This window comes from Cetorhinus maximus, chromosome 6, assembly GCF_964194155.1.
Source record: "Cetorhinus maximus chromosome 6, sCetMax3.hap1.1, whole genome shotgun sequence".
Lineage (NCBI taxonomy): Eukaryota > Metazoa > Chordata > Chondrichthyes > Lamniformes > Cetorhinidae > Cetorhinus > Cetorhinus maximus.
The window spans coordinates 63,890,115-63,914,978 of NC_135884.1; the positions used below are offsets into that span (position 1 = coordinate 63,890,115).

The window sequence follows — 24,864 nt, forward strand, 5'->3', positions numbered from 1 at the left end:
GGAAGTTCACTATTTAAATCTATAGATTATACAGCAAATGCACAGCACTGAATTTATTTATGTAAAATGGTGCTCGATAAGTTATAAAACGTCAAAGGAACATGAACCATCCCAATTAATATAATTCCTTACTTAGTTTCAAGAGATTCTAATGTCTTACCTATTTTAAACAAGGCAGAGGACTTGCATTTGTGTAGTGCCTTTCATAACGTAGGACATCCCAAAATGTTTTACAGTCAATTAGGTTCTTTTGAAATCTAGATACTACTATAATGTAGGCAGCGCAGCAGCCAATTTGTGCACAACAATGTCCCACAAACAGCACAAGCAATAAATGACCACATGTTGGCTGAGGGATAGATATTGGCCAGAACACAGGAAGATCTCCCCGGCTCTTTAAGTAGTGTCATGTGACCTTTTGGGTTAGATTATGTGCTCAAGTCTCGAGTAAGATTTGAACCTGCAATCTTCTGCCACAGAGGCGGGAGTGCTGCCACTGAGCTACTGCTAATACCAGAAGCAGTGCTGTAATTTTAGGTAAGGTACATTTCTTGGAGGCAAAGCACCTTTGGATAAGGTAAATTGTCCCTGCCACTCCTGCATCCCATGTTATTTTGGCTGCCATATTTCTGGCCTAAACAGACCTTTGCCAGCTCTGGAGAATGGTTCATGGTCATATTGATAAAGCCGCAAACATTTGAATTGTTTTGGACAATTTCCAAATCCACCCAGGCTATATGCAAACCTGGTGCACCAGATCATGTTCCAGAAGCACTTCCCCTAGGAAGGATATCAAGGCCTTGGAGAAGGTGCAAAGGAGATCTACCAGAGTGATGCTGGGAGGGGGAACTTCAGCTATGTGGAGGGACAAAAGAAGCTAAGATTGTTCTCCTTGGAGAAAGTTAAGGGGAGATTTAATAGCTGCGTGATGAAGATAATTTTTTTACTCAGAGAGTTGTCATGATCTGGAATGCACTGCATGAAAGGGTGGTGGAAGAAGATTCAATAGCAACTTTCAAAAGGGAATTGGATAAATACTTGCAACATAAAAATTTGTAGGGCTTTATGGAAAAGCGAGGGGGTGGGACTAATGGCTTAGCCCCTTCAAATGGTCAACATGGCAAGAAGGAACAGATGGCCACCTCCTGTGCTGTAGGATTCTATGAGCAATCCTGCAATGTATGGATAAAAGCATAATATTTTCACTTTTCCTAAATAAACACAGATTGTTTAAAGAAGAGTCAGACCTCATCAACTCTATTGTTCAGATTTCTAAGATCATCAGAGAGCTGGAGCAGGCAAGGTCTGTCCCATTACATGTGTTTACATGCGTGTCCTGGGAATATTTTCATTTTCATCCTCCCTGCTGACAAGCTGCTTTCCATCTACTCCTGATTCAGTCAGGATTCCTGATCCTTCATTTCAACTGAAGTACAGTACAATAGAGTATGTAGTCCAGCAAAATAATAAAACAATTGGTGTATGTTCAGTCTTAACAGCAGAAGGCTCCAAGCACTTGAGGAAAAGAATAAAAGGGTGCAGGGAAAGAGCGGTCAATTGAAATTGCAGTTGTCAGCTCTAATATGAGTGCAGACATCATGAGCTGAATTACATCCTTTTTGTAAATCCAAAACTTATGTGAAGGGACCCACTGTAAAAGGTATCCTGAGGTGGGTCCTTGACTCTTTGCTATTGGTGAGAAAAGGATGAAATGGGAGAAAGGAATAAATGCCTCTTAAGAGATAAAACCAGAGAAGTTGAATTAGTTCAACATCTTGAATCAGTGCACTAGTATTTTTGACAAGTGAAACTTCCGTTTCTGCCAGGAGTGGGTGTCACATATCTTTTGTTGTGTTCTTTGTGCTAAGAGTGAGCAAATTTTATACCCAAATCCTCTCTGCAGCCTATGAGTGACAGAGCACTAATATCAATGGAAAGTTTCTGATTCACTGTAATTAATGTCACTGTGAGACGGAGATTCCGGTGATGGCTGCAATTACAGTTGTTCTCTTTTTCAAGCTGTGAGGAGAACTAACTTATTCCAGCTTGTCTTGTGTTGTTCCAGTAGATGTGTCTTTGACTGCAACTAATGATCTCTTTCAAAATTGTTTTTTCAGTGCCATATTTGACAGGTCAAAGTTTTGTACCCTAGATGCTAACCACAGTTCCCAGCACAATGACATTCAACACCTGTTTTTGTTTGGTTAAGTGAAGGTTGGCGCCAGTGTAGTAAGTCAGAGAATAGTTCCAGTCCATAAGATCATTCGGCCCATCATGTCTGTGAGATCAACTCTGCTCAACCATTCACCCGCCTTTTCCCCTTGGCTCTACAAATCTTTGCTGTTCAGATATTTATTTATCTAATCTTCTTTTGAAAGCCATGATTGAATCTACGTCCATCACACTTTCGGGCATTCATTTCCAGATCCTAACTACTTGCTGTGTGAAAAAGCTTTTCCTCATGTCACCTCTGGTTCTTCCGCCAGTTTCTTCAAATCAATGTGCTCTGGTTCTCAACCCTTCCGCCGATGGGCATAGTTTCTCCACTCTATCAAGATTCCTCCTGAATTTTAACAACACTATCAAATCTCCTCTCAGCCTTCTACTCTCTTAAGGAGAATAGTTGCAGCTTTGCCAATCCATCCACGTAACTGAAGTCGCTCATTCCAGGCGCCATTCTTCATAAATCTTTTTTGCATCTTCTCTAATGCCTTCACGTCCTTCCTAATGTGTGGTGCCCTGAATTGGACACAATACTCCAGTTGAGGCCAAACCAGTGCTTTATAAAGGTTCACCACACCATAACATTGTTGCTTTTTTACTCCATGCCTCTATTTGTAAAGCCCAGTATACCATATGCCTAACAAACTAATTTCTCAACCTGTCCTGCCACCTTCAATGATTTGTCCACAAATACTCCCAGGTCCTTCTGCTTCTGCACCCACTTTGGAATTGTATTATTTATTTTATATTGTCTTTCCTCCTCCTTCCTACCAAAAGGTATCACTTCACATTTCTTTGCATCTTGTGTCATCTGAAAATTTTGAAATTGTGCCCTACACATCCAATTCTAAGTCATTAATCTCTTTTAGCTTCTCCCATTTTACTTGGGGTCACCACAGTGCTGGCTGATCACCCTTCTCCATCTCTTTTTGTCAGTCACCCGTTCCTTTTCCGATCCTGCTGCTTTTAAGTCTCTCACTTCCTCATCTTTCAACTGGTTTTAGGCCTTCCTCTTCACCTCCTTCCTGGCAGTCCTATTTCCATCATTCTCCTCACCACAAGTCCCCCCTCTGTCTGCAACAGATTCCCATACCATTTCAATCTCTTCTCAGTTACTTTCTTCAACAATCTTCATTGACCCCCTGATGTGCTGGTTTCTGATTTTGTCCTTTCTCATTACACCTCACATCCCTCTCAGCATCTGCATCTCATTAATACCCCATCATTGATCCTCTCTTCTCAATGTTGTCCAAGTCTCTGCACCAAATAAGGCTGGTTTCACAACCATCTTATAGATTATTCCTTTCGGTTTCATCAATGCTTTTCTATCATAACACTCCACTGCATTTCTTCCAGTCACTCCAACTAGAGCTGATATGTTGCTTAATTTCCATTTCCATGCTTCCATCTTTTTCCACCAGGTACTTGAGCTCTTCACCTTCTCCAAGCCTTCACTCATAACCTTTAAACCCACACTCTAATCCTCTTCCCTAGATTCAAACTGACAGTCCATATATTGGGTCCTTGGTCTACTGATCTTCATACCCTGACTTCCAGTGCTTTCCTTCAGTTCTCCAGATGTTCAGTCATGTTCTCATCATCCCCGCCGCATATCTCAGTATCACTTACTAACATCATTGACCATGACCAAATTCCAGGTTACTAATGCATTGAAATGAGAAGTGGTCCTAATACTGACCCCTGGGGAACCCCACTGTATACCTTCCTCCAGTCTGAAAAACAATCATTTACTACTGCTCCCTGTTTCCTGCCACTCGGCTAACTTTGTAGCAATGCTGCCCTTTTATTCCATGTTTTCAAATTTCCTGCATTACTACTTCTGCAAAACAACATTGCAACTGTTGGCATTTCCTGTGCCTTTAGGTCAACAATCTGATTCTTTTTCACCCTCTTGTGCCACTACTGTGCTGATCCTGAGGTGCTATAGGATAATAGATTGGAAGGCAGAAATATTGTACTGTCAACCAATGTTGTATTTGTTGATTTTGTTCCCAGAGTCTTGTCTAGCAGTCATTGTATAAACTACATTGCTGCAAATGAGGATTAAAATAAAAGCAGGATTGCATTCTAATTAATTACAATGCAACAACATTTAACCAAAGCCCTATTTTAATAACCTTGAGAACCTCACTCATTATTCACTAAATAATGCAATTCTCAATGAAGTGTCATTCTCTAGAAATAAAAAAGTAGTATTAGTAATGGTGACCATGGAACAACAGGATTGTCATTAAAACCCATCTGGTGCACTAATGTTCTTTAGGAAAGAAATCTGCCATTCCTCCCCAGCCTGGCCTATACTATATATGATGCTGGCACCGCCCTCTGAAATAGTCTTAACAAGCCACTTAGTTGTATTCAAGAAGCTGGCTCTTCACACTAGGGATGGGCAATAAATGTTAACCTTGTCAATAATGCCCACGTCTCATTAATGAATTAAAAAGAAGATTAATTCAGGCCAAACTAGCAGTAGACTAGTATGTATTTACCCCAAATTCACATATGCAAGGTGTATATACAAGGTACATATTTACTTTATGCTCACAGTGGGCCCAAAGTCATATATTTTTGGTGTTAACCTCAGAGCCTGCTTGAATTTAAGCCAAAACAAGTGATTTTGTTCATTATTACCATCTGGGGAAAGCACAGAGAATTGTTTATATCCAACTCTGTTACCCTGGTATTGTAGCTTTGTTAATATATATTGTTAAAAATAATAATTTATATCAATGAATATTTTTAAGGCAGAGTTGGATAGATTCTTGCCTAGCAAGGGGGGGGCAAAGGTATAATTCATATCAATGAATATTTTTAAGGCAGAGATGGATAGATTCTTGCCTAACAAGTGGGGGCAAAGGTTATCAGATGTGGACAGAATGTGGAGTTGAGGCCACATTCAGATCAGCCATGGTCTTATTGAACGGTGGAGTCGGCTTGAGGAGCCGAATGGCCGCCTCCTGTTTCCAAGTCATATGTTTGTATTAATTATGAAAGCATTTTAACCTTCATCGGGTGAAAAACAACTGATTTGCTGCCCATTTTACAACCTATCTGATTTTCTTTACCATTAATGTAAGGGAGAGAAAATTGGGTGAGGTGTAAAACAGGAGATAGACTGAGAATCACCTGATTTTGTCCAGTGAAAGAAGTTAAAATTCCTCCTCCTCCCAATGACTGCTAACTGACAAAATAATTTCTTCTGGCAATTTTATGAATATATTCATATTCCCTATGGGCCTGGACTGGAATGAGGGGATTGCCTTTTGAGGAGAGATAAAGTAGACTTGTATCTGGAAAACTGAGAAGCATTGAAACGTATAAAATTCTTAAGAGATTTGACAGGGTAGATGATGGAAAGATGTTTCCTCCAGGTTGGGGAGTCTAGAACAAGGAGTCACAGTCACAGAATGAGGGGTTAGTCAATTCGGACTGAGATGAGGAGAAATCTCTTCATTCAAAGGATTTTGGATCTTAGAAATTCTCTACCTCATAAACCACAATTGGAGTCCAAAATCCAATTGCCTCCCCTTGAATTTCAATGGCATTATCATCACTGAATCTCCTGCCATCAACTTCCTGGGGTTCATCATTGACTAGAGACTTAACTGGGCCAGCCACTTAAATACTGTGGCTACAAGAGCAGCTCAAAGGATTGGTATTCTGTAGCGAATAACTCACGTGCTGACTCCCCAAAGCCTTTCCACCATCTATAAGGTATAAATCAGGAGTGTGATAAGATATTCTCTGCTTGCTTAGATGGGGGTAGCTCCAACACAAGAATATCAACACCATCCATGACAAAGCAGCCCACTTGATTGGCAACCCATCCACCACCTTAAACATTCACTTCCTCCACCACCAGTACATCGTGGCTGCAGCGTGTACCATCCACAAGACTGCAGCAACTTGCCAAGGCTTCTTACAAATTCAGGATACCTAACATCTCGAAGGACAAAGGTCCTTCAGCATGGGAAGACTCCCAGTGGGAGTACCTTCACCACACAGACTACAGCAGTTCAAGAAGGTAGCTCCCCACCACCTCAAGGGCAGTTAGGGATGGGCAATAAATGCAGGCTTTGCCTGCAACACCCACATCCATTGAATTCAAAATGTGTTTAACTCATCTATCCTTCTAGCTTTAGTGAAAGTGCCCTCACCCTCAGGTTTAGCAAGAAGTGACTGTTTCTCAAGGCACAAGGACAGGAAATTATAGCATATTAGCCAGCCACATTGCCACCATCACTCCCACTTTTAAATACAATTATACCCTTTCACATTACAGAACCCCATGCTGTAAATACTAATTTGTTTGAAAGGGGGATGTTAGCCTGCTTTGTTTTGTGTTGCTGTATTTGGGAGCAAACCAATGTCTGAAATGCTGAGAGAAAGTGGAATCCATGAAACCCGCCCAGAACAACTCATCTTTCAAGACATTTATAAAGGGGTGGTGGGATACATATAACAGATCCAAGTTTGATCACCATGTCAGAACTAATGCTAACTGAATAGTTATGTGGAGAGATTAAAGAAGCTGGGTATATTGCCCTTTAGAGCAGAGAAGTTTAATGGGAAATTTACTAGAGGTGTCCAAAACTCTGAGAGATTTTGATAGACAGGAAGAAACTGTTACCACTGTCAGGGGTGGGTGGGGGGGTTGGTGGCGCCGGTGGGGGTGGGGGGGGGGGGGGGGGTTAGTCGAGGACCCTAATTTAAGTTAATTGCCAAAAGAACCAGAGGGGCAATTAAGTTTTTTTTAAGGCAATGTGTTATTATCTGGTATGCACTGCCTGAAAGGATGGTGGAAGCAGATTCACGAGTAACTTTCAAATTAAAATTTGATATGTAATTGAAAAAGAAAAACTTGCAGTGAGTAATTTGGTTATCTGACACCCAGCCTTGGATGAGCCGCAATATTCACCAGTTAAGCATTGGGAAGACCACAATCATAATCTTCAGCCCCCACCATAATATCCGCATCCTCATCACCAATCATATCCTTCTCTGTGCCACTGAATCAAATTGAAGTCAACTGTTTGCAAACTTGACATCTTATTTGGCCCTGAGCTGTGTTTCTCACTGCATGGGGAAAGAGCAGGGGAATGGGGCTAATTAGATAGCTCTTTCAAAGAGCTGCCACAAGCATGATGGCTGAATGGGCTCTGGTGCTGTAATTTTCTATGGTAATATTTTGGAGTGAGACAATCTGTCAATACAGGTGGTCTTTCAGAGGTTTTCACCAAGCTGTAATTTGACAAACATCAATGGCAAGAAAATGGTTCATCTGGCTGAAATTCAAACATGCCTCCATGCAGGTTATCTTTACCTGATGATGATAAAGGGCAGTTTTCACTGACACAATAAAAATTTAAACACAATAATTCATAAGTTAGATCCTATCAGATTGTTGGCTTTGCAGTCAAATGGTAATGGAATCCTGAAAGGGTTAATTTTGCTTCTGTATACTTCTATATCTCTGGCGACAATCCATTTCCATGACTATGAAGGGGAGTGGGACATGCATACAGACATTTATACAATTATTGGATTTTTTGATTCTGTTTTTGTGGAAGGTCCTCCACGCAGGGCTCTCCTGCTATACAGCCCAGATAATAGGTAAACCATTCTTTCTCCATTTCATACAGGTACCACTCCTTTCATGCCCCACACCTCAAATAAGAGAGAAGCATATCTATGCTACATGGAGTTTGGAACTTCTCCACTGAATGAAAGCAGCAGCTGGCCTATAGCATATTTGTTTAATTCTTCTCCAAAATGACTTTGTTAAATAAGTGACAAGTGGTGATTCTGATCCAATGTACATGCATAAATCCATCTACATTGGAAAACATGGGGTATTTCAATTTATATAATCAATAAATCATCTTAAGGTTTGTAAATATCTGGTTGGATACATCAAACACTTATCTGGCCACATCAAACATTTATCTGGCTGCACACTTTTCTGCTGAACCTACTCATTACTCCAGGATTATCATGGCACGCAAAGATATGCCCAGTTTATTTTCTCCATTACCAACTCCCTTGAACCTCTTTCACCTGCTCCCTCCACCCTCGCATCCAATAACAACAGACTCATGGATTTCTTTATCACTAAGATTGAGACTATTTGTTCAACTGTCTCTGCTGCATCTGCTTCCTCTTCCCCACCAATCCAAACTTCCTTCCTCCATGGCTTCCTCTAATATCTCTTCCTATCTCCTCCTGCTCTCATTGAGCTCATCTCGTCTGAGACCCATCTAATGTTCCCTTGATCCCATTCCCACTAAACTGCCTCCCTTCCTGGCCCCATGCCAGCTGCCACTTTCATCTTCTTAAGTACTGCCCCTCACACTTTTAAAACCATTACCATCAACCACCTCCATCAAAAAAACTCATTCTCAACCCTTCTGCTCTTGCGAACTACCACCCCATCTCCAGCCTTGCTTCCTTGTCTAAACTCTTTAAATACTGTACATCTTTTCAATGCATGTTAGAATTCTCCAATCAGGACCCTGTCACAACAATGAAATGGTTTTAACCAACAACACAAGTGATATCTTTTGTGACTGTACATAATCCCTCCTCATCCCAATATCTTACATCATCCTCCTCCAATACCTCTCTTCCTTTGTCCAGCTGAGATGAATTGCTGTTGTTTGGTTTTCTTACCTATCCAATCAACCAGTGTCTTTCCAATAATGGCTTCTCTTCCCACCCTAGTACATCAGCTTTGGATTCCACCCCAAGAATGTATCCAAGGCTCCCCCCACTTCCACCCGCCTGCCTCTTCCACACCTAGTCTCAGCAACATCACCTGAAGAAATGCCATCAGGTTCTATACTGGTGAATGTATGCTGATGACGCCAAGCTCTGACTCTACACCTCCTCTAATGATCCATCCTCTGCTTTTACGTTTTCAGCCTGCTTATGAGACATCCAGTCTAGGATGAGCCACACTATGCCCCAGTTAAGCATTGGGAAGACCAAGATCATAATCTTCAGCCCCCAACAGAATACCCAGATCCTCAACACCAATTATATCCTTCTCCATGCCATTGAATCAAATTGAAGCCAACTATTTGCAAGCCCAACATCCTACCTGACCCTAAGCTGTGTTTCCTACCCCATATCCTTGCAGTCGCAAAGAACATCTATTTCTACCTGCATAACATCGTTCACCTCTTCCCCTGCCTCAGCTTATCTCCTGCCGAAGTTTGTCATTGCCTTTGACACCTTCAGACTCAACTACCCAATGCTTTCCTGGCTGGCCTCGCATCTTGCACCCTCCATAAACTTTGGCTTATCTGAACATTGCTGCCTGTATCCTAACTCTCAGCAAATCCCATTCGCTCATCACCCCTGCACTTATTGACCTACAGTGTCTTCCAGCCCACCAACAACTCCAATTTAAAATTCTCATCCTGATGTTCAAATCCCTTTGTGACCTTGCCATTTCTTTCTCTAATCTCCCATAAACATGGCCTTTTGTATACCTCCCATTCCCTTTGCTCCACCATTGGTGGCTGTGGCTTCAGCCTTCTAGATCCTAGGGCTGGATTTTTAGCCGCTGCCAGGGTGCAGAACAGAGGCAGTCAGTCATGCCGCCAGCCTGCTTGTCAGTTCGCAGTCTCCATCCTGTTCCTGGACCATTTTCCTGCAAACACCAGATAGCCAATTGAATTGATTAATGGCCTATATAGGCCTATTGTTGGAGGCTGACTGGGATTTTCCACAGGTGACAGGGGACAGTTTAACTGTCTGGAGGTGGCATCTTGACAGCAGACCGTGGGACAAGCACTCTGGGCAGGCTTAGAGGCCCTCCCTGTGTGCCTGAATTCATATGAGCTGTAAGTTTCCCTGTGAAGGGGTAGTCCCCCCAACTCCACACACTACATTGGCAAGGCTGCTGAATCTGTTTTCTAATTTAAAGTGGTTAGAGAGAGGGCACATTCATCCCTCTCGCACTTAGCTGCCATGACGTCCTGTGGCCGCTTCCAAGCTGGAGGGTCTCCTGTTGGCCCTTTAGCTTTGAAGGCCAACAGGGATGACAAGCCCACCCTCTGGCCACTAAACAGCCATTTCGGAGAAAATCACACGAGTGACTGTTTCCAACTCAGTGCGGGCTTCTAACATCCATTTGAGCTTTTCATGATGTCCTGAAGTTCATTGGGAAAATCATGCTGCTAAACTCTGAAATTTCTTCCCTAAACATTTCTACCTCCCCACCTCTTTCTCCTCCTTTAAGACCGTCCTTAAAACTTACCTCTTTGACCAAGCTTTTAGTCACCCCTCCAAATCTCTCCTTTGATACAGTGTCAACTTTTGTTTGGATGTGCCTCCATGAAGCACATTGGGACATTTTTCTATATTAAAGTTGCTTTATAATTGCAGGGTGTTGATATTGCTGAGGCAAGATTTGAGTATTTTAAAGTTGTCCACAAGACCGTGGAAAACTTTGTCACATCTTTCCCTTTCTCCTATTTTCACAGGCCAATGATATCATTGAATTGGATTCCATTTCAAATTGGCAGTCTATTTGGCAGCTTTACATTGATTGCCTACATTTATTTCCGTATGTCCTTTTGTTACCAAAATTGCCAAACCTGTCAATCATTGTTTCTTGGATTTCTCTGCGTCCTAGGTTAACTACAGGGACCAAAAATAGAACTGAGCTTCAATATTTACAATTCAATAAATTTCTTTTTTTTTACAATCAGTTCCATTGTTGGCTTTTTTTAAAAATACCTTTTCTTCGCCAGTTGTCCTCATTTAATCACTGAGGAATTGAAACTCAATCTTGGCCCGTTGTACAAGATTATAGTTGTTATAAGCTGGCTTCTGACAAGAGCTACTAGATCATGCTGAATGTTCCTGTAGTTGGGGGTGGTGGTGGGGGAAGAGCAGGTGGAGTGGGGAGCAGGGCGGTCAGTAATTTACAGCGGTTGTACTGCCCCTGAGGAAAAATTGAAATCTCCAGATATATTTTGTGTAGTAGACTCCTGTCTTTATTTGGCAGCACTTATTTAGCAGCATGATTTATTTTCAGGAGCATGCAGAGAATAAGATCATATCCCTGCACTCTATCATGGTGAAGCTATGAAAAGAATGCAGTTGGAGATCTGACTGTTAAAACAGAACCCTCTTAAAGTCTTTTGATAATAAACAGGTTTATTTGGTAGCAACCACGTATTGATTCAACAATACAAGGAATCTTTGGCTTTGCCAATTCAAGTGAACTAATCCACCTTTGCTATGTTGTATCCATTCAACCAATCCATTAAGGAATTTTTAAACCAAGTGGCTGGAACAGAATCTTTTTTAAAAAGCTTGGTGAATTTATTTTTTCCCTGTCCTTTGTTTCTTGAAAGTGTTGACTCCAAAGCTGAGGTGTGACTAAGGATGCAGTTATCCTCTGCTACCTTGCCTGTGTTCCATTCATCACATGTGAACCTTGATGGTGACTTCAGTGGAGAGTAAATTTGGGCATGGTGTAAAACCAGCATTGCACCCAATCTTGTCAGTTTCCTGATGGACTTGTCAGTTTAAAATTGACAAAAATTGAGATGGTCTCTTCTTCCTGACTATTTATTTCTCCCCAGAAAGTATCAACTTCTGGCAAGAATACAATTCCACTGAGTTTTATCTGGCACCTAGTTCCTTGCCTAAATTGACTGTTATTCAAGTGTGATCCTTGACAACCAGCATTAATAGACCCAAGCCTATTTGATCCAGTCTTTACTGCGCTGTTTACACATACCTAATTCCAGCAGGGGTTGCTGGATAGCAGTCAACATTGGATACATTAACTGATATGCTCCCGTGTAGCCTAGGATGGCCCAGGTCAATTGTAGAATAACCAGTGCCACCCAGCTAAAGCCATAGTTCAGCCACTCACTGGCTAAACTGCTGAACCATTGATCAGAGAGAGAGATTATAGCATCACAAGAGCACAAAATGGTTCAGGTGAAGAAGGCCATCATCACAGTTCTGGCTACTGCATGCATTTCTATCTTCTTTCCAGCAGTCAGCAAGTATACATTTTCTCTGAACCATGAACTTGACCTTACGTGTTTATTTGGGATGTTGTGCAATCAGGTGAACAATGAACCCTTGTGCTTATATACTGCAGACACCTCTTCAAACCGATGTTTTAAAAAAAACTAAAGCATTAGGTATCTCAAGCTAAAACCTAATAAAGTTTACTGCAAGAAAGTAAGATTATACAGAAGCAAAAATAAGTCAGCCGATGAGAGTAGTGTCACTGACTTTTAAGACTGCTTTTTGATATGAAAGTAACAGCGATCCTTTGATGAGCTTTTTATGTAAACACACCAATGGGTTGACAGAGTTCTGCAGACCATAGTGGCACATGCGATAGATGTGTGTAAACCAAACTAAGCAAAAGTTTGTCAAATTACATAGGCTCAGACAGTTCCTGCCTACAAGTTGTCAATGAAGATAGATTTCGAAGGTATTCGAGCAACCTCATGGATACCAGACAAAAGCAATTTATACAACTGGAAGACAAAGCAAAACTGTCAGATTCATGCTGGCAGGATCCTCTGGTAGGGCAGCCATTGAGACAATGAGTTGCTCATTCCCAAACAGCAGTCGTGATTTCAACTTGCTGACGTGTCTGCATTTAACCTTTTCAGGAGTGTGGAATGAGAGCAAATACAATTGATTGTAAGTATAGGCAGCTGGCATCCTGGTCGTCCATATTAACAATTTCTACCACTTTGGTGGGATTTGCACATGTAATACTTGTTAGGCAATAGAAATAGCTCAGCCCTAAATGTCCAAATGTATTTAATGGGAATCTGCAAATTAGTCCATGGCCAGAATTTTATGTCCCGCGGACAAGCCCATCCAGCAGCGAAATAGCGCAAGTTAACGTCGGGCAAGCATCCCAACGTCATCGTGCGATATCTTGCTCGGCGGTTGCACTTCTGATTGCCACATGCGCTCACCAACAATTAAGCAGGCAATTAAGCCCATTAAGGAGGCAATTGAAAGTGATTTTCATGGCCTGTCCACTTTGGCAGTTGGCGGACGGGTCAGTCGGTCAAGCGGCCTTTATATTTTTGCTCAATCCTCAATCCAAGACGGGGTGAAATCTCTGTGGAGAAATAAAATAAAAAGAGATATCTGGAGACCGATTTTTTTATGAGGTATGCTTTCAGGTGCTTGATTGTGCTGCATGGACATATTTTGTAGCACTTTTGTTGTTTTGTTTATTCTGTGGAGGTCTGCAACTCCTTGAGGCAGCTGTCTGCATTTCAGGGAGTTCAGTGGAAGTGCTCACCAGCACCCGTGGTGACGTCGGCACCTGCCCTCTTCCTGCCCCCACCGGCAGTACTGAGCCTTTCTCAGCATGCATTTCATGCTGGTTGGCTGTTAATTGGCCGGCCAGTGTGAAATCACAGTCGGGGGCCCGTTTCCCATCCACTCCCGGGCCCGCCAATCGCATGCACCCAACGAGGGAAAAATTAAGGCCCATGCCTTGATATCATAACTTCACTAGCAGAGTTCGACAATTACTGCACCAAATTCCTGATTCAGTTTAAAATGCTAACACCTTCAGATAGTAGTTTGTGTTTATATACATACAGCAAACTCCTTTGAGCCAACAGTTTACACAAACCAGTTTCAATTTGTCCATTTTGGCTCAGAGTACGGTTTGTTGGGAAAGATCTAATATTCACATCTGAACCAAAGTGGCGCTTATTCAGTTACTTGCTGCCATGTTCTTCTGGATCACCAGCCCACTTGAGCCCAGTGTTCACTTATATCACAAAATACATAATTTTCCTGTTCTTTCTACCAGTTAACCATTCCAAGAAAGAATAGAGTCCTAGTCACATGTGATCCCATATTAAATAGTGGTACGAATTCATGTTTAAAAATAATCAGGAATCTGATGAGCAGTTAGTGCAATAGTAGCTCCTGTAAGAGAAAAACAAAATACTGCGGATGCTGGAAATCTGAAACAAAAACAAAAATAACTGGAAAAACTCAGCAGGCCTGACTGCATCTGTGGAGAGGAACACAGTTAACGTATCGAGACCGTATGACTCTTCATCAGAACTAAAGAAAAATAGAAATGAGGTGAAATATAAGCTGTTTGAGAGGGGTGGGACAGGTCCGTCCACAAGCATGACCCAGACCTTCCTGTCACTTGACATTTCAACACCCCATCCTGCTCTCATGCCCACATGTACGTCCTTGGCCTGCTGCAATGTTCCAGTGAAGCTCAACACAAACTGACAGAACAGCCAGTCATCTTCCGATTAGGCACTTTACAGCCTTCCGGACTTAACATTGAGTTCAATAACTTCAGATCATGAACTCTCTCCTCCATCCCCACCCCCTTTCCAATCCCTCTTTTTTCTAATAATTTATATATTTTTTAAATATATTTTTCTTTTCCCACCTATTTCTATCATTATTTTTAAATCTATTTCCATCCATTGTCTTATCCCTACCTTTTAGCCTATTTCGATCCCTTCCCCCTACCCCACCCCCGCTAGGGCCATCTGTCACTTGCTCGTCCTGCTTTCTACCCTTCATGTCACCATTAGCACATCCTTTAGCTAATATCACCACTGCCAGCACCCCTTTGTCCTTTTGTCTATGACATCTTTGGCAATCTCTTCTTTGCCTCCACCTATCACTGGCCCTCTATCCAGCTCTACATGTCCCACCCCCCTCAACCAGCTTATATTTCACCTCATTTCTATTTTTCTTTAGTTCTGATGAGTCATACGGACTCGATACGTAAACTGTTTTGCTCTCCGCAGATGCTGTCAGACCTCCTGAGTTTTTCCAGTAATTCCTGTAAGCTAGCTGTACCTCAGTGTCAGCTCTCTTGCCTCTGAGTCAGAATGTTGTGTGTTTGAGCCCCATTCTCGAGACTTAAGCACAATATGTAACCTGACACTTCAGTATAATACTGGAGAGCTCGCACAGGCAAAATGGGCTGAATGACCTTCTTGTGCTGTGATATTCTGTTAATCTATAACTTCACATGAGTCAGTTGCCCCACTACCATATCCCACCAGAAATCCAGCATTACTCAAGGCAGCTTCCTCTCGTCAAAAATGATTAGGAAAAATTGGATCCTGGAGATTTGATGATTGTAATGAGTCAAGTAAACCGTGAAATGTGCCAAATTGCTGAAAAATCAAATTTCCTTCTCTTCCTCTCAGTCTTTGTATAAACGTTATCACACTCTTATGAAGTAAATCGCAAATGGCAATATTACTAAAAGCTGATAGCCATTTTTACACTGCTGTGTTTCTGTGAAATGTTTAAATCATGCTTTTAAATAAACTATTAAAGGAAAGTTTTATTGTGGATAGCCTACGCTGAATGTCATATTTAATTTTGAATCGTTATATCTTTCTGAGTTATATTAAAAAGAGATCAATTCTCCCGCCAGTTCTAATTACACCTTGAATACTTCACTAAATGTAAATGTAACTAAATTGCTTGTTGTTTTTTGCTGGAGATAACACATTGACATTCACACCACACAAGTGCCAGGCAATGACCATCTCCAACAAGAGAGAATTTAAACATCTCCCCTCGACATTCAGTGGCATTACCATCACTGAAACCTTCTGTATCAACATCCATTGACCAAAAACTGAACTGGAGTAGTTATATTATTATGACATGACAGGTGATGTGTGCCAGAAGGACCCAAATCCACGAGGGAAGCTTGGTTCTGTAGTCACAACAGTTTTGCAATTTGTATTTATTATGAGAAGACTGAGCATAGAAATCAGAAGTGATGAATCCACTAAGACCTTTAGAGTTTTAAAGTTTTAAATTAAAATATTTATTAACAAAAAATATGTCAAACACATGCATAAGATTCCAATTACTTAATACTATAGTAAATACTAAAATTCCTACCTAACCTGACTCCCAAATACACCTCCTTGTAAGGCAACAGTCCAAATTAGATTTTAAAGTTAGAAAGGCAGGCCAGCACAGTTATCACCTTTAAGGGCTGGATGCAGCAGACTTATGCAGACATGGTTGGAGGCTTTTCTGAGGACGTTTCATAAGCTTCTGCTAGATGTATGCAGGGCCTCTCTCAACATAGCCTCTCACTCTCCCTTATATACATTTTCTCTCTTATACTGTAAATTCCATTGTCCCATATGTCTTTGAAAATGTACTTTCTCATAATATAAACTTTTCATGGTGCTAATATTGTCAGTAACCTTTGGGAAAAATAAACACACTGTTTGGCTGAGCTTACCTGGCTAAGTGTAAACATCCTACAATCTTTTTGAAATTCAAACTGCCCCGATTTGTCTAAAAATGCAAATTCTCCTCCCACCTTACATTCTTTGACTTCAGCCATGTTTAGCATTTTATACCCCTCTCTACCTAACTACTTCTGATATTTCCAAACCTCCAGACCAGCTGTCTCCAATTCAATTAAATCCCCCACACACATAAAATAGCCAAACTCCACTATTAACCTACTTTTATAATAAATCACAATAATATTATGAAAATTATTATACTTTCGTAACAATATAAATACTATGGCTGCAAGAACAGATCAGAGGCTAGGAATCCTGCAGCGTGTAACTCACCTGACTCCCCACTTGTCCACCATCTACAATGGACAAGTCAGGAGTGTGATGGAATATTCTTCACTTGTCTGGATGAGTGCAGCTTCAACAACACTCAAGAAGATCAAAACCAGCACAAAGCTGCCCACTTGATTAGCACCCCATCCACCACCTTAAACATTCAGTCCCTCCACCACTAACGCACAGTGGCAGCAGTGTGTATCATCTACACGATGTACTGCAGCAATGCACCAAGGCTCCTTCAACAGTACTTTCCAAACCTGTGACCTCTACTACATCGAAGGACAAGGGCAGCAGATGCATGGGAACGCCACCACCTACAAGTTCCCTTCCAAGCCGCACACCGTTTTGACTTGGAAATATATCGCCGTTCCTTCACTGTTGCTAGGTCAAAATCCTGGAACTCTCCCTAACAGCACTGCGGGTGTACCTACACCATGTGGCCTGCAGCATTTCAAGAAAGCAACACACCACCACCTTCTCGAGGGTAATTGGGGATGAGCAACAAACACTGGCCCGGCCAGCAACTCTCACACCACACAAAAAAATAAAAACAAAGTGCAGCTGGAATTATAGGAAGCCCCATAACCCATCGTACATAATTTATAGTATAATATCAGGAATTACAGCCACTCTGGAGAAGTACTCTGATGCTTGTAGACACAGGTACCCACGTCAGTAAAAAGAAAATATTTTAATTTCTGTTGCACCTTTCAGAGCCACATAGAAAATAGGAGCAGGAGTAGGTCATTTGGCCCTTCGAACCTGCTCCACCGTTCAATATGATCATGGCTGATCCTCTATCTCGACACCATACTCCCTCACTCTCTCCATACCCCTTACTGCCTTTAGAGTCTAGAAATCTATCTATTTCCTTCTTAAATATATTCAGTGACTTGGCCTCCACAGCCATCTATAGTAGAGAATTCCGCAGGTTCACCACCCTCTGAGTGAAGAAGTTTCTCCTCATCTCAGCCCTAAATGGCCTACCCCGTATCCTGAGATTGTGACCCCTTATTCTAGAACCCCCCCCCCCAGGCAGAGCATACATCATCCCTACATCCAGTCTGTCCATCCCTGTCAGAATTTTGTACGTTTCAGTGAGATCCCCTCTCATTCTTCTAAAATCCAGTGAATATAGGCCTAGTCAGCCCAGTCTCTCCTCATATGACAATCCTGCCATCCCAGGAATCAGTCTGGTGAACCTTCACTGCACTCTGATGGCAAGTATATCCTTTCTTAGGTAAGGAGACCAAAACTGCACGTAATACTCCAGGTGTGGTCTCACAAAAGCCCTGTACAGCTGCAGTAAGGCATCCTTGCTCTTGTATTCAAGACCTTTCGCAATGGTGGCCAACATACCATTTGCCTTTTTAACTGCTTGCTGCACCTGCATGCTTGTTTTCAGTGACTGGTGCACAAGAACACCCAGGTCCCTTTGTACATCAACATTTCGCAATCTATCACATTTAAATAATACTTTGCCATTCTGTTTATCCTACCAAACTGGATAGCTTCACCCTTATCCACGTTATACTGCATCTGTCATGTATTTGCCCACTCACTCAATCTGTCTAAATTGCCTAAAGGCTCTTAACACCCTCCTCACCGCTCACATTCCCACCAAGTTTTGTGTCATCAGCAGGATGTCTCAAAGTGCTTTGTTGGCAATTGCATACTTTTAAGGTGTAATCAGCTATTATTAGGAAACGCAGCAGCCAATTTGCACACAGCAAACTCCCACTAAGATTCACAAGGATGGTACCAGAAGTAATATACTCATCAGGAAAGGCTGAAAAAGATGGGAAAGGAGAACATAGGAACAGGACTAGGCAATTCGGCCCCTCGAGCCTGCTCTGCCATTCAATTAGATCATGGCTGATCTACCTCAACGCCATCTTCCTGCACTATCCCCATATTCCTAGATGTCATTGGTATCTGTAAATTGTCATGTAAATATAATAATTTTCATAATATTATTGTAATTTATTGTAAAGGTAGGGTAATAGTGGGGTTTGGATTAGTTTCTCTGTGCGTATGTGTGTATGGGTTTTAGTTGAATTACACACAACTGGTCTGGATGCTTTGATGTATCAGAAGGGAAACTAGGTTTGAAATGCTAAATACGTAAACATGGTTGAAGTTTTGGAATGTGAGGTGTGAAGATCATTTGTATTTTTAGATAAACCAGAGTAGTGAATTTCAAAGAGATGGTAAGGTGCTACACCTAGCCAACAGAGGCTAAGCCAAACAATGTGTTTATTTTCTGCAAAGATTACTGATAATATGAGTGCTGTGAAAGATTTATATTATGGAAAAAGTAAAGTTGCAAAGACATATTGGGACAATGGGATTTACATTAAAAAGGGAGAAACCTGTATAAAAGAGATGAGGTAATGTGTAAGAAGAAGGCATACTAAGATCTAACAAGTGTGAAAAGCCTCCAGCCTCTCTGTACCAAGCTGCTGTCTCTAGGAACCGAAGCTAAAAGAATTCATTTTAAATATCACTATCCAGGGTATTGTGTGCTTTGCCTGGGTCTGTTGAAATCTTTGTTGTTTTACTGTTGCCTTAACGGAGGTTTAACTGGGAATCAGATTAATTAGGGGAGCTAGGAGTTATCATAGTAGTAATTTGTAGACCTATGTATGTGCTTAAAATCTTTTCTCCTATTAATAAATGTTTAATTTAGTTTTGTAAAAAAAAAACCTGTATGACTTGTTGGCCTTATTACTACTGAATTCAAGGGCACACATCTCAAAATAAAAATACAAATTGCAAAAACAATAGTGGCAGTTGTTTCAGGTTTCCCTCTGGGATTTGAACAGCTCGGCATTTACCACCTGCTGTGCCAAAACAAAACCTATCAACCTCTGCTTTGAACATACTCATGACTGAGCCTCCACAGCCCTCTGGGTAGAGAATTCCAAAGATTCACCTCCCTCTGAGTGAAGAAATTCTCATCTTGGTCTTAAGTGCCCAACTCTTATCCTGAGACTGTGTTCCCTGGTTGTAGACCACCAATAAGGGGAAACATCCTTCTTGCGTCTACCCTGTCGAGCCCTGTAAGAATTTTGTACACTTCAATGAGGTCATCTTTCATTCTTTTAAATTCTAGAGCAGGCTTGTCCAACCTCTTCCTTGGAGTGGAGGGGGGGCACATTTCCTTTTTTTTTCCCCACCCAGGGAGCCAATGAGCAAATTTCAGAAATATACATGAATTTCAAAGAAAAGCTGAGTATGAAGAAAAGAAACAACTTGCTGAGCAAAAAATAAAGCAATCTTAAAGCATTAAATTGATAATTAAAAGACAAGTAATTAATAAAGAAGACCATTAGATCTGTGAGAGGGTCAGAGTTGCATATCCGGCTCACCCCCAGTCTCAGAGTGCTCACTCACTCACCTTCACCCACTGTGTGAGTGGTAGTGAATATCTGTTGGATGTTTGGGAATAAGAATGAGTGAGAATCCTGAGACTGCGAGTGAGCCAGACACACACGCACTCTCACTCTCGAACACTCTCTTACACACACAAACACACACACACACAATCTCACCCTCGCACACACTCATACACACACTCACGCACACATACACTCTCACAAACTCTCTCATACATACACACACACACACACACACATCCACACACACACTCACTCTCACATTCTCTCACTCTCACACATTCACTCTCTCACACATTCTCTCTCACTCTCTCTCTTTCTCACTCTGTCTGTCTCTCTCTCATACACACACACAATCTCACCCTCGCACACACTCACACACACACTCATGCACACATACACTCTCACACACTCTCTCTCACTCTCACACATTCTCTCTCACTCTCTCTCTTTCTCACTCTCTCTGTCTCTCTCTCATACACATAAACACACACACACACAAGCCAGCCTTTTTCCCCATCCCCAACACTGGGCTCTCCCACAACAATCCTCCGCTGGGCCTTGCACCCAGCATCTCAGCGCGGGGCCCCTCAGTCTCTTATTCCCTCATGGGCCCTGCAGTCTCTCCTTTCCCTGTGGGCCCCCGCAGCCTCTCCTTCCCCCATCCCCCAGCAGGCTCATTAGTGAACCTATCAGTAGCAAACGTAAGAGAGGAGCAGCACTTGCAGAATCTACAACTTCACTTACCTGTCTTACTGACATTTTTAACAGTAGCTCCAGGGGCCACATTAAATGGCTTTGGGGGCCACAATCCGGACCGCTGGCTGTGGGCTGGGCAAGTCTGCTCTACGGAATACATGCCCAGTCTCCTCAATTCCTCCTCACAGGACAATCCTACCATCCCAGGGATTAGTTTGGTGAGCCTTCCTTGCTCTCCCTCTATGGCTTGTAAAAGGGGAGGATGAGAAGAGAGAGGAGCAGGTTGAGTAGAGAGAATGTAGAGAAGAAGTTGGAGGTTTTCCTACATTACAGAAATGTGATATCACCAGGTAATGTACTATATTAATGTTGGCTGAGGAATAAATATTGGCCATAGCACCGGGCAGAACTCCCTTGCTCTTCTTTGAAGTATTGCCATTGGAGCCGTCATATCCACCTGAAAGTGTAGATGGGGGCACAGTTTAATACCTCATCTGAAAGGAGCATTTCTGCTAGGGCAAGACTTCCTTAGTACTGCACTGAAGTGTCGACCTAGATTTTTGTGCTCAAGTCTCCAGAATGTGCCTTGAACCCAAAACCTTCTGACTCAGAGGTGAGAGTGCTACCCACTGAGCCATGGTAAGAAAAGGATCACACTGGTTGGCTCAGTGTAGAGATATCCAGTCTTTTGGAGCCAGAAGCCAGGCAGACATGTGAAAACCACTATTGGGGTGTGCATAAGATAATGCAGCAATGTGAGCTCCCACATACAAAAACAACAGAGACCGCCACAATCCATGAAAAATCAAAGCTCCTATATATACAAAAATATGAAGTCTCTAACTTTCTTAATCCCTTTTGTCCACTCAACCTGGTCTTCCTCTCGTCATTGTTCTATCCTTTGTCGTCTTTCTTGATATGTATATTTTTTCAGTTCTGGCATCCTCCTCCAGTGCTTCTATATCCTTTCTATAATACGGAGACCAGAACTGTTCACAGTACTCCAACAGTGATCTAACCGAGGCCAGGATTTTTAGGATGGCCGGGTTTTCCTTTCCGCCATCCGAAGATCGGCGGGGAACCCATCCCCACTGACACTGCCTGCCCTGCAGCGATTTCAGGCCCCAATGAGTGTTAATTGGATGGAAGCGGGACTTCTGCCCTTCACTCAGGAGGACGTCCCGCTTCAGAGAGCCACCGGCCAATCTGATTGGCCGGCAGCTCTCTAATCCCTGCAGTGCCTGAAGCTATAGTGGGACTGTATACAGAGCCTAAGTACCAGGATCCCAGGAAGAGGTAAGTTCTGGGGGTCTCAGGGTGGGGATGGAGAGTGGGGGACTGGGGTGTCAACAGAGAGGCTGTGGGGGGGAGGGCGGTTCTGCAGTTAGTGGACCTTAAGGGGGATGCCCGATGCTAAAAGGGGGCTGCTGATGGAGGCACCCCCCTCCTTCCCGCCCAAGGCCTGAACCCGATTATTTTCGGGATCCCCCCCAGAGCTGCTCCTGCTTTCAGGCAGAAAGTGCGATGCCTCTATCTGCAGCCTCCTATTAACATCGAGCACCCCCCTCCCCTTTAAGGTCCAGTAACCACAGGACCTTCCTTCCCACTCCCTGCCTCTCTGCTGACACCCGAATCCCCCACTGTCCACCTTCCCAGCCATCCCCCACCCCCCCTCGCCCTTAGGCTGGGCGGGAAGCAGCCCTTATGCAGTCAATGATTGGCCACTTAAGGGCCTCAATTGGGGCAAGGGCAGGCAAGCCGTCCGAGGCCTTGCCCTCCCCAGCTTAAAATTGTTGAGAGGCGGAACAGAGTAGGAACCCAGCAGGAAGCCCATCCAAGGAATTTTACACTCACCCACCGGCAGGGGAGCATAAAATCCTGCCCTGAGGTTTGATACAAATTGAAAATAATTTCTTTGCTTTTCAATTTTATTCCTCTAGAAATGAACCCTAGTGCCTGATTTGTTTTTAGTTTGTAGCCTTATTAACCTTTTTTGTTCCTTTTAGTGATTTGTGTATCTGTAAGAGAATGCATCAGTCTCCTTGTATGAATATATGAGCCTTTGGTAAACAGTTAATTTTGCAAAGCTCACCAGTGGGATCTTGCACCCAACCAGCACATATCAGGTAATCACTGGATCATTGGCCGTAGTTTCCCATCTCTTCATTTCAGCGATTATCTGATCAGCACCAGCTGACTGTTAGCATGAGACCTGACTACTAACACCCTAGTATGTGGTCTTGAAGTGTTTCTGTTGAGATTGGATGTTTTACCTAAGACACATAGGGCAGGATTTTCCCCCCGTCGGGGGGGAAGTTGAAGTGTGGGTGCGCAAAAGGCGCGCCTCTGATCGGCGGCCCGCCCATCGTGACGTCCGCCAGGAAGCGCCATGTGCTCCCTGGGCGGGCGGTGGGGGGGGGTGGAATCCCTAAACCCGAGAGTGCGCTCTTTTATGCATGCGCACGAAAGAGCGCACTCATCTCCCTGAGGCTAAGTGCTGCCTCAGGGAAATCGTCTCTACTGTGAAAAATATTAAAAGTAGAAAAAAAAATTCCTGACATGTCCCCTCATATGATACTGTCACATGAGTTGGAACATGTCCATAACTTTTTAAAAAACTTTAATTAAATTTTTTAAAACCTACATGAAACCTCATCCCGCCCGTGGATGAGGTTTCATGCTTTTTCTGAAGCCCGCCAGGGCTCCTGGCCTTCCCGCCAACCTTAAGGTTGGACGGGCAGGTCCATTAATTAGTTCAATGACTCTGTCAATGGCCTCAATTGGCCATTGACAGGTCGGCAGGCACACAGCTGATTTTGTTGCGCCCCCACCTACCTGAAAATTTAAATAGGACGCCATCACGCATCATTTTACTCTTCGGGGGGCGGGGCCCGCTCGCCAGTGGGAAAATCCTGCCCATAAGCTTTCAACTGTACACGGAGCTTAATGCATCAACTCCAAAACTATACCCTGCACTAAGAAATATATCCTCTGGCATCCATTGACGATTTATTTGAAGATGTCGAGCAAAGTAAATGTTTAAGTTTTTGTGGGGTTAAAATTCAGCTACACAGCTGCAAGGTGGGGAGAAAGTGTTGACACAGCATGAGTGGTGCGCACATTGATGCAGCAGTTCGTCTTTTCCTATTCACCTCTGTAATATTTTCATGTGGCAGGCAACAGTGCGATTTTCCTTTCCAGTAATTATACTGCCCTAAGCAAAGTAAAAAGTTTATTTGCTAAGTAGTAGGATCAGCAGGCCAAATGGTTCTCACAGATGGAATGTTTCCAGTTCACCATTTTGTATTATTGAAGCAGCAGCCCTCATTTTAAGCCCTAGCTACTTAACCTATACTAAAACAAAGACAGAAATTCAGGCAACCCTGGTGCATACCCTTTCTTGTACATGCATGGAATTAAAAAATCTGCCCTCTTTTATTACTGGATTCTTCTACCCATTTGGAATCTGTAAGACTCTTAGAAACATAGGAAAATGAGGAACAGGAGGCCTCTCATCCCCTTGAGGCTATTTGGCCATTCAATTAGATCATGGTTGACCTCAATGACATTTCCCCACCTTTATTCTATATCCCTTGATAACTTTACCCAGCAAAGAACTATTGATCTTAGGCTTGAAAACTCAATTTGTTGGAGTATTCACAACCTATTAGGGTGTGGAGTTCCAGATTTCCCTTACTCTTTGCGTGGAAAAAGTGCTTCTTGATTTGTGCCACCGAATGGCCAAGTTCTAATTTTAAGATTATATCCCCTCATTCTTGATTTTCCAAACAGAGGAAATAGTATCTCTGTATCTGCCATATCAACTCCTTTCAATAAACATATCAATCAGACCACCACGCAATCTCGTTTTCTGAAGGGAATATCTCATTATCTAACAGTTTTTC

General features: G+C 42.6%; 1 protein-coding gene across 2 annotated transcripts in view; it reads left to right on the plus strand.

The window, feature by feature from the left end:
• sumf1 (sulfatase modifying factor 1) overlaps positions 1-24,864 on the plus strand; it is a 140,654-nt gene that overhangs the window by 90,376 nt on the left and 25,414 nt on the right. The gene's annotated exons all lie outside the window — the stretch shown is intronic.